The following is a 10,382-nucleotide window of genomic DNA, read 5'->3' as shown; positions in this document are numbered from 1 at the left end:
CAGGTTTTTCAGTGACCAACAAATAAAAATAAAACAAAAACTATGTGAAAGAAATGGAAAAAATCCAAAAGTCACGTAATTTCTTTCTTATGGTGGTGAGATTTTTCTGTTGTTTTTCTTTCCTTGCAATGGATATATTACATAAATATATCAGAATATATTTATAAAAATAAGTGAATATATTTTTCAAGGATAACTAATTTTTCAGTTTTAGGTATTAAAGAAGGAACATCAAAGTTTTGCCTGAGTTTTATATTTCCCTAAATTTTATTTCAAAGCATATTTTCTGTATCGCCTTAGGTACTTAGATTAATTTTTAATGCAAATTAATAGAACACTTATAAAATGCAGATGCCAAAAAAGAAGGAGAAATGGAAACTTCATAATTTCCACCACTAAGTAATGACTAAAGCTTTTATATTTTTGCTGGCGATATCTTGTCATGTGTGTATGTATGAATCATACTCATTTTTTTCTTTTTGCACATAATCCACCATGAATATTTCCACATTTTCATATTTTGTGTTCATAATGTAATGAACATTTGTGTTTCTATTTGAATAAAATAATATTTTTGTTTATTTTTTTACTTTAGAAAAATAAAATATTTTGTGTTCGTACAAATTTTGTATGAAATTGAAATTTCATCCTATTTAAAAAGATGTTATTCATTTTACATGCTTCAAAACAAAGTACCTCTGCCATTTAATGACAACTTCCTGTAAAGGGAAGTGTAAGGCAACAATACATGATTGTAATCACTTGAGAAATGGCCTAGAAAATTCAGCTCAATATTAGCAATTGCAAAAATCACACTATGAAATGTTTGAAGGTAAACAACTCTCGTAAGGAATCTATAATGAAAATTACTGTGTAACAAACCTTAGTAATCTTTGAAAATATACCAACAAAAGCACTTCAGAACATTTTGAACTCATATTCAGTGTAATGATTTTTCTCTGAAAATGAGCAATGCATACAGAAGAGTTTAGGGACTTGGTTTACATTACAGGGGATGTGCTGATCCTCTGCCATGAAAAGCTTTTGGGCATGTATTCTAGACATTAAATTATGGTAATTGAAATGGGAAAATGTCTGTAGCCTTTCTCAATGTGTTTGGGTTAGTTGCACATGAACATCTGCTTTCCCTTTATAACCCGAGACTGGAGAATAGCATCAATTTGCAGGCATTAACAACTTCTGCTCACAAAACCGCAGACAACTCTCTGTTGGAACACCACACCATCCAGGGTGCTCAGGGAACAACCTCTAAACGCTTACACCAACATCAAGCCAAATAATGCACTTCCTGAAAAAGAAAGGGATCCATATTCAGCCATTTTGTTTGGATCTTTCCTTCTTTGTCTTTCCCTTGGGTAGATGCAAAAATTCATATTTTTGCCATTTTAAATCACAAATGTCAAGTTATTAGAAGTGTTTACGACAAATTGATACAACTAAAAGTTATCCCAACCTTTTCATCCTACTCCCTACAGAAATCCATGGTATCTTTTTACATTCTCTCTCTGTATACATTGTAATACATTATTTCTGTACCTAGATTTTTCCATTCATATTTAGTATAGGTGTGATAAATGTGAAAATAGATATTGTTTAGAGAAGCACATACTATTCCATTTAGAAGCATAAAATAATTATGTAACTCGTCCTTTATAGAACACATTCGGCTAATGTGAACCGAATTTCAATTTTTCAATGCCTTTTCATCCATGTACAAACGGTATCTATAAGATAAATTTAAAAAAATGGAAATGTTGGGGCGCCTGGGTGGCTCACTCATTAAGCATCTGCCTTCGGTTCAGGTCATGATCCCAGGGTCCTGGGATTGAGCCCCACATCGGGCTCCCCACTCCGTGGGAAGCCTGCTTCTCCCTCTCCCACTCCCACAGCCTGTGTGCCCTCTCTTGCTGTGTCTCTCTCTGTCAAATAAATAAATTAAAAAACTTAAAAAAAATGGAAATGTTGAGTTAAAGGTTTATGTATATTTAATTTCTATTGATATGGCAAATTTTATTCCAATGAATTGTATTAATTAATACTTTCCGCTATGGGTCACAACCCATAGGGTTGTGAGGTTTCTACTTTCAAACATTTTCAACAAAAGTTTGTATTATCACTCATTCTGTTAGGTTTGCTATTGTAGTAGAAGAAAAATGAAACTTCACTTTTTAAAATGTCCATTTCTTTGAGTAAATTAGATCAGACATCTCATATGGTTATTAGAAAATTAAAATTTTATTGGCTTATTTTTTCATGTTCTTTGTCTATTTCTAATTTGTATTGGTATAATTAATTACAGACAGAAAAACTTTGAACATCATATTACTGAATTTTGTTTTGGTCATTTGTCTTCAAATTTCTTTAATGTTAAGTGATGTTGTAGATGTTTTACAGTGCATGATCTCATTTGCTCATATTTTCTTTCTGAAATTTCGATGGATTGTCAAACTTAAAATGGTCTTCCATGCTGTGTGAATATATATATATATATATATATATATATTCTCTGTGCCTAGTTCATTTACTCATATAATGTTAATAATAATGGAACTTACTATAGATTTAAGAAAATGATGATAAAATTTTATTTGTTTTCCTGACTAGGAGACTAGTTGTTGATACCCATTTTTAATAAGGCAGGTTTCCCTCACATAGTTAATTTTCTTTCTGTTATATGACAGGTTTGCATAACACTTTCTTTATTTCTCATGTTCTATTCTGTTTCATTGATTTGTATATTTTGTTGTTTTTGTTTGTTTTGGTATAGTACTTGATGATAATGTATTTCCTTATCTGGCAGGGCAAACTTCTTCCATCACATTTTGTTTTGATTTTAAAGTAGAGAGGTGAGTTGTTCTTACTGTAAATAAAAGGCACAAAAATCAATATCAGTGCCTATAAAACCCTTCTTTTATCTTGTATTATTTCATTTTATTACTTCCTTTTTTATTCTTCATTCCCATTCTGTTAACTATTCACTGAATGTCCTTACAGTTCCCTCCAACCATTTATTCCAAATCGTTTCCATTCTTTAAAACACATTTATTGTGACTATTTATACAAGTTCTTAATTTACATATATTGTATCTTATTACAAATCTCATCAATTTCTGATATTTTATTTAGAATTATGCATTTGAGATGTATCCATGCTGCTTTAGCAAATCTGTACTATTATTCCTGACCTCTGTTGAGGAATTCATTTTGTGTATATTCCACATTTTATTTCTTAAAAAATTTATTTATTTATTTTAAAGAGAAACAATGGGGGGAAGAGCACAGGAAGAGGGACAAACAGACTCCATGCTGAGTGCAAAGCCCAATGCAGGGCTTGATCCTATGACCCAAGATCATGACCTGAGGTGAAACCAAGAGTTGGACTGAGTCACCTAGGTTCCCCTTCATTTTATTTCTGATGCCTCTGATAAGTTATGCAAAAGCTGCCCTCAGATCTTTGCTGTTGAAAATAGTTGAATAAAATCCATTAACATGCCTCTTTGTGAAAATGTGTTAAGATTTATTCTGGTATACCAGAGAAATTGCCAAGTCATAGATTGTATGAACACAACAACTGTATGCTCCAAGATCCCTGCTGGGATGGTTTGAAAAAATTCATCATCGCTAGATGAGATAGTTCTTATTGCCAGGATTTGTATATGGATTTTTCTGTATTTTGAATCAATGCCTAAGATGCTTTGTAAACCGATGCCTTTTTTTTTTTTTTTCAAACAGTGTGTCTCAGTTTCTTCATTTTTAAAGCAGTATGATAGAACTTATTTCATAGGATATTCCAAATATTTCAAGATAAATTAATTCCAGTTATACACAAAATATTTGTAGAGTAGAAAGACAGGCAATGCCCCTTACCTTATGTTAGGAAGTCAGAATAAACATGACAGGAACATTAAAAAAAGGGAAAATTAAAGACCAGCCTCCCATAAACACATAAGCAAATTTCCAAACATCATTACTTCTATTCAGCATTCCATTAATGTGGTAAGTTCAATAAGGAAAAAAAATAAGCGAATAAGTATTGGAAACATTTTTTGTGTGTGCATATATTCAAATAAATCCATAGATAAACGCCTAAATTTCATAAACAAGTTTAGCAAGTTTACAGGAAAATTATCATTACATAAAATGTTCATATATATTTTTTAAGGATTTTATTTATTTATTTATTTATTTATTTTAGAGAGAGGGTGGGAGAAAGAGATTGGGAGGAGGAGCAGAGGGATAGGGAGAGAGAGAATCTTAAGCAGACTCCCCCCACTGAGTGCGGAGCCTAATACGGGGCTCAATCTCATGACCCCGAGATCATGACCTGAGCTGAAACCAGGAGTTGGTCACTTAACCGACTGAGCCATCCAGGTACCCCAAAATGAACATATCTTTTTCAAATCTATTTTTACATACCAGCAACAACAACAAAAAAGAAAATTAAATTTGAAGAACCATTTCTACTTTCATCAAAATTACCAGGAACTCAGGAATAAGTCCAAGTGCATGATGTAAAAACTACAAAATATTATTGAACAAAATTAAAAGAGCCCACATAAGTGTAGTGATAGGCCATGCAGTTGGATTTAATATTTTACATATGTCAGTTCCCCCTAGATTTACCTTTAGATTCAATGCAACCCAACCAAAATGCCAGTAGTTGTTATTATTATTATTATTATTATTAACTGTTGATCTGAGTCTAAAAAGTATGAAAACACAAAGGGCAAAAATACACAATGGATATGTTTTTTCTCATTCCTCTTGAAGTTCACAGGGCCCTAAGCTGCCTCTGACCCCACATTTGGTGCCACTGCCTCCCTTGTTGCCCTGGTCTTAAGGGGATGGGAAGTGGCGTATGGAGGCAGGATCATCCCAGCATGTTCAGGCTTCCAGCATCTAATATCTCTGTGCTTGGCTTACACTTACACTGCACTTTCTCACTGCTTTCTCTGGAAATATTTTGTGCTGTGGTCTCTTCATCAACCAGATCTCATAGCCTGGTATCTTTCAAAGAGTGCTTTTAATTATTCTTCTACTTTTAGGTTTTTCACTTAGAGTTTTGGGAAGGAAAGGGCAAACTGCAATGGGTAGTCTGAATTTTGATCTAACTCTCCTAAGCTAATATTTTTCCTTAAAAACCTTTGAAATGAAAATACATGATGAATACAGTATATATAAATCTTCACACAACAGTGTCCTAAAACAGTAGGGCTGTTGAGTATTCAAATTAGTAAAATCGTATACCTTTTTTTGTGAAAGCAAACTGAAGGTTATAAACAATGTTTCGTGGTTGTCTGCAGTAATACATATCAATGATTTCCTTATGTTGTCTTCACCTTCAGTCCTACTTTTGTCAATACTGATGACTTCTTTGAGGAGTCCCTCTAGACTCATCAAGTAACTGGCAAAATCTCCTGCTAATCTGAAATAGAAATGCGATTTCCATGATGAGTGAACATAGAAGTTTGGTTTCTAAAATGAGGACTCTGGGCTCAGTTAAAAATATTTTTCCTGAGTCCCATAAATCAACAATGTTTTTGGAAGGAAATGGCTTCCTGAGGGCACCAAAATAGGCAGTTTTGCTTTATCAGTTTATCAGCTACTTTATTTTCCATATATCATTTGTATATATGTATTACTTATGAATCCAATAGTTTTTTTTTCTTTAAGATTTCCTGACTCATAATATAAGTGACATTATAAAGTACTTATTAGCAGTGGGATATTTATCTAGAGAGGAAGATTTTCTTAGAGGCTTAGATATACCTTGAATTAAAGAATGTTAACAATATGTCTCCTTTATTAAAGATAGCTCAGAAATCACATGTCAAAGGAAAAAAAGGCAAAGAAAAGCACAATAGAAATAAGAATAGTGTTCTGAGCAGAAACTAAATATTTTGAAAGTAAAAGACAAAAGGAAACCTATGTGAAATGAATGTTTTCAATTTCTGAGTGTATGAAAGAACTGATGAAAATATCTCATCATTCTACATGACTAAGTAGAATTCACTTTTACTTTCATGACAGAATTTATGGTCACTTTCTAAGCAATTGTTCATCTAATATGTGACTGACAAGCATTTCCCCTTTGTTAAATTAAAATGAACATGTATTTTAGCTTCACTTAATTGTACATTTGGGGAAAAGACAAAGAGACTTTTTAATAGTTTCATTTTTTTGTTTTGTTTTTAAATCACAGAAGTGTTAAAATTAAAGTAAAAACTGAATAAGGTTTCATTTGTAGCTATCTTATCTCAAAAAAAAACATGAAAAGATTCACAATTATTTTTCTGATAATGACAATTTTGCAGGTATGTTATGATCAAGATTTTAAGTTCCTCTCTATTTTTTCAAATTTACTGTTTCTTTAAAAACATCAACATGATTATCAATAGGTTTTATGTATTATTAATAGGATAAAAATGGACAATATTTTGGTCTTATAATGCATACATTATTCATCTTATGTCATTTTATTTACTCTAAAGAAGAAAGTCACCACAATTTTTAAGGTAATAGCTGATTTGCTTTAATAAGGAATATGCCTTAAAATTTAACTGTCATCGGGAGCCTGGGTGGCTCAGTTGGTTAAGCGACTGCCTTCGGCTCAGGTCATGATCCTGGAGTCCCTGGATGGAGTCCCGCATCAGGCTCCCTGCTCGGCAGGGAGTCTGCTTCTCCCTCCGACCCTCCCCCCTTTCATGCTCTCTCTCGCTCAGTGTCTCTCTCTCAAATAAATAAATAAAATCTTTAAAAAAAAAATTTAACTGTCATCCTTTAGGTATATTTTTATGTTACTAATTTTTTTAGAAAATCTCCAGAAGTTTTTTTTTTCCAACTCTGAATACTTAATTAACAGATTTTGCTAGAGAAATGAATTCAATTTACTCCAGAGAATTAACATGGAAAATCCTGGAACTCTAGATATTACCAACTCTTAATTTATACTAAAAATCTGTCAATACATTCAAATATAATAGATTTACAGTTCAACTTGCATTACTCTAGTGATAATTTAAGATCTAACACAATTCACAAAGAATCTTTACTGAAAACATATACACATATTAAAATATATCACTTAACATTTTAAGGTTTCATATAGTAAATATCATATACAATTTCAGTTTCTTATAAAACTTATAAAACTTCAAGAGTTTTAATTTGTCTGGACACATACAATTGATAGTGTCATGAAGCTAGTATAAGATAAAAATTAACAGGAAGACATTTACTTTTTCAACGTTTGTAAACCTGTGTAAAATTGAACACTTCAAGAATGTTTTGATGATGAAGTGTGACAGTCCCTACCTTTACCTCCTTTTCAGAGAAAAGGTGTCCCTTCTTGGATTGGCACTTTTCTGTCCATGTGTGTTTATACTCATGTATGATGTTCTCCTGGCATCTATAGATCACTGCTTCTTCAGATTATCCCATTCTTGTCTGCATTTTAACCTATCTTCACTGACTTCTGCCACAAGACCATGAATATGATAAAAGACAGAAGTCTTCCATACTATCATTATCATTATATTACTATCTCTAATGTGGTTCTTCCAAAGTTATGTCCTTTGCTCTATCCTTTGCTTTTCAAATTCCTGGAAAAAAACTTTCTCTCTGTTGAGAATTCCTATTTATTTTTTAATCTCTTTTTAGTATCTACCCCTGAAATCTCATTATACTGGATTGCAGCTACTGAATTTAACGAATCCTTCAATTTTAATATTGTTCTATCCCATAAGGCATATCCAATCAGAAACCAACTCTTATTCTACCTCTATCAAACCATTTCTTCTCAGTCTTCGCTGGCGTCTTGGTAGTGTGTCAACTTGGCTAGGGTAAACTACATTTCCTAGAGTTTCCTTCTCTGTGTATTCCAACCAAAATGGGTCATGAAAGACATTTTAGAGGTTAAAAGGCAAAAATGAAACACAATCACACATATATAATCTTTTCTTAAAAGATTTTATTTATTTATTTGAGAGAGAGAGAGCACAAGCAGGGGGGAGGAGCAGACAGAGAGGGAGCTGTCTGCTCCCTGTCAGCAGGGAGCCTGACTTAGGACTAAATCCCAGGACCCTGGGATTATATATATTTATATATAATATAGATATATAATCTTTTTGTTGCTTACAATGTTGGTGCAGGGGGAGCAGAAAGTGTTATAACTCATGCATGTGTCACTTACCTATTAGCTTGCCTCATTGGCTTAGAGCATCAATTATTCCACCTTCTCTCAGACCTTTCTCTAAATTCTGGGCCAGGTCCTTGTTTAAGTCCAAGAGGAAGAACATCATTTTCTCCTTAGGATAGTTACATCATGAAGTTGGAAGCAGTAAGACACTTAAATAGATTCCAGCCTGTCCTTGAGGGTTCTAGTCCATGTTCATATTTCTAGTTTATCCTTATTCTCCCCACACTTCATATCCATCTTCTCTTTCTCACTGCCTGACCTTTAACTTCCAAGCTTTAGGATCTGATGTGAAGATAGCAGTACAGATCTTTAACCAACTCTCACAATTGTGCAAGGACAGATCCTTCTAGTAAATTATGTAAGTATATCTCTATCTCATCTACCTATTTATCCGTCCAACTATTCATCCTTCCGTTCATCCTTCTTAGTGGTTCTGCTACAATAATCAAACCCAGACTAATAAGAGTACCATAATCTGTCCTTTTTAAAATTCTTATCTTTTCTGAGTTTGATTATTACAGTTTCCTAACTGGTCTTTCTGTCTCCAATCTTTCACCTCTTCCAAGTATTCTCCACTTCTCTACAAGTTAATTTCATATTATAAAAATCTCAGGGTGGCTCAGTCCATTGAGCAACTCACTCTTGATTTTGGCTTAGGTTGTGATCTCAAGGTAATGGGATCAAACCCCACGCTCAGCGCAGAGTCTGTTTCATATTGTCTTGCCCTCTCCCTTTGCCCCTCCCCCCAAAATATATAAATAAATCTTTTTAAAAAAATTTCTTAATGTTACTTCCCAAAGCAAAACCCTTTAGTGGCTTCAAGTCGCTTTTTTGTAGCACAGTACAGACATGTAGATATGATCTCCAAAGTCTTATGAGTTCTGGCATTTCTTTATCTCTTCACTCTTTTTTTTTACTTCAACCTCATCAACTAGAAGCAAAACATATACATTTTGAATCCTGCCATGCTTAAATATTTTTAATTCTCTAGACCTTTATTGTTTTTACTCATATTCCTCCCTCACTTCTATATTCCTAATGAATATGTACTCATCTTCATGACTTAGTTCAAGCAACATCCTTACAAAAATGTTTACTAATCACCCTTTCAGGTGGATAACCTATTCTTCTCTAGTTACTTAACTGTGGATGGAGATTATCTATGTAAGCCCTCCCAATGATAAAAGGATAATTTACTAGTATCAGTGATCCTTTACCTTTCTAGTGGTGGCCCCTTAACACATTAATAGAATTGCGGAGGGTGTGTTGGAGAGTTACTTCACCATAACCTTGCATGGTACCCCTTAGTCTGTCATTAAATATGTTGAACTCCATGCTGAGTGTCTTTATGTCTGACAAACCAATAATAATAAGTATACTTTGTTACCCTGTGGTCAGCATTTCAGTTCCTATGATCAGTGCTTCTGACTCAATAATTTTAGTAAATATAGAGTGTCTTATCCGTTTTCTTAAATATTTTATTTATTGATTTAGAAAGAGAGAGAGAGCATCAGCAGGGGGAAGGGCAGAGGGAGAGGGAGAGAGAGAGAATCTCAAGCAGACTTCACACTGAGCACAGAGCCCTAGGCGGGGATCGATCTCAGGACCCAGAGACCATGACCTGAGCAGAAAGCAAGAGTCAGTTGCTTAATGACTAAGTCACCCAGGCGCTTCTGTCCTATCCATTTTTCAGCTTCTTATTTCCAAATATATGGCAAACACTCCTTACCAACACATTTCAATGTTTGCTTTGTTTTGCTCATTTATGTCATTGACCCTTTCTCTGGACTTGCAGCTGTCACATCTCACTCTGTACGCTCAGCATAGCTCTACTAGATTTGAAGGGAGAGAAAACTGAATGGGAAGAAATCAGAGAGGAGGACAAACCATGAGAGACTCTGGACTCTGGGAAATAAACTGAGGGTTACAGAAGGGAGGGGGTGGCGGGATGGGGTAGCTGGGTAATGGGTATTAAGGAGGGCATGTGTTATAATGAGCACTGGGTGTTGTATGCAATTGATGAATCACTGAACACTACATCAAAAACTAATGATGTGCTATATGTTGGCTAACTGAACATAAAAAAAAAATTGGTTATGTGCAAACATACAAAAACACCCAACAATAATTTATGCCCCTGTTCTACAACAGTACTTAATCTTAT

Source organism: Leptonychotes weddellii, chromosome 6 (assembly GCF_054177405.1).
Source record: "Leptonychotes weddellii isolate Sample4059 chromosome 6, ASM5417740v2, whole genome shotgun sequence".
Lineage (NCBI taxonomy): Eukaryota > Metazoa > Chordata > Mammalia > Carnivora > Phocidae > Leptonychotes > Leptonychotes weddellii.
This window is presented reverse-complemented; position numbering follows the sequence as displayed.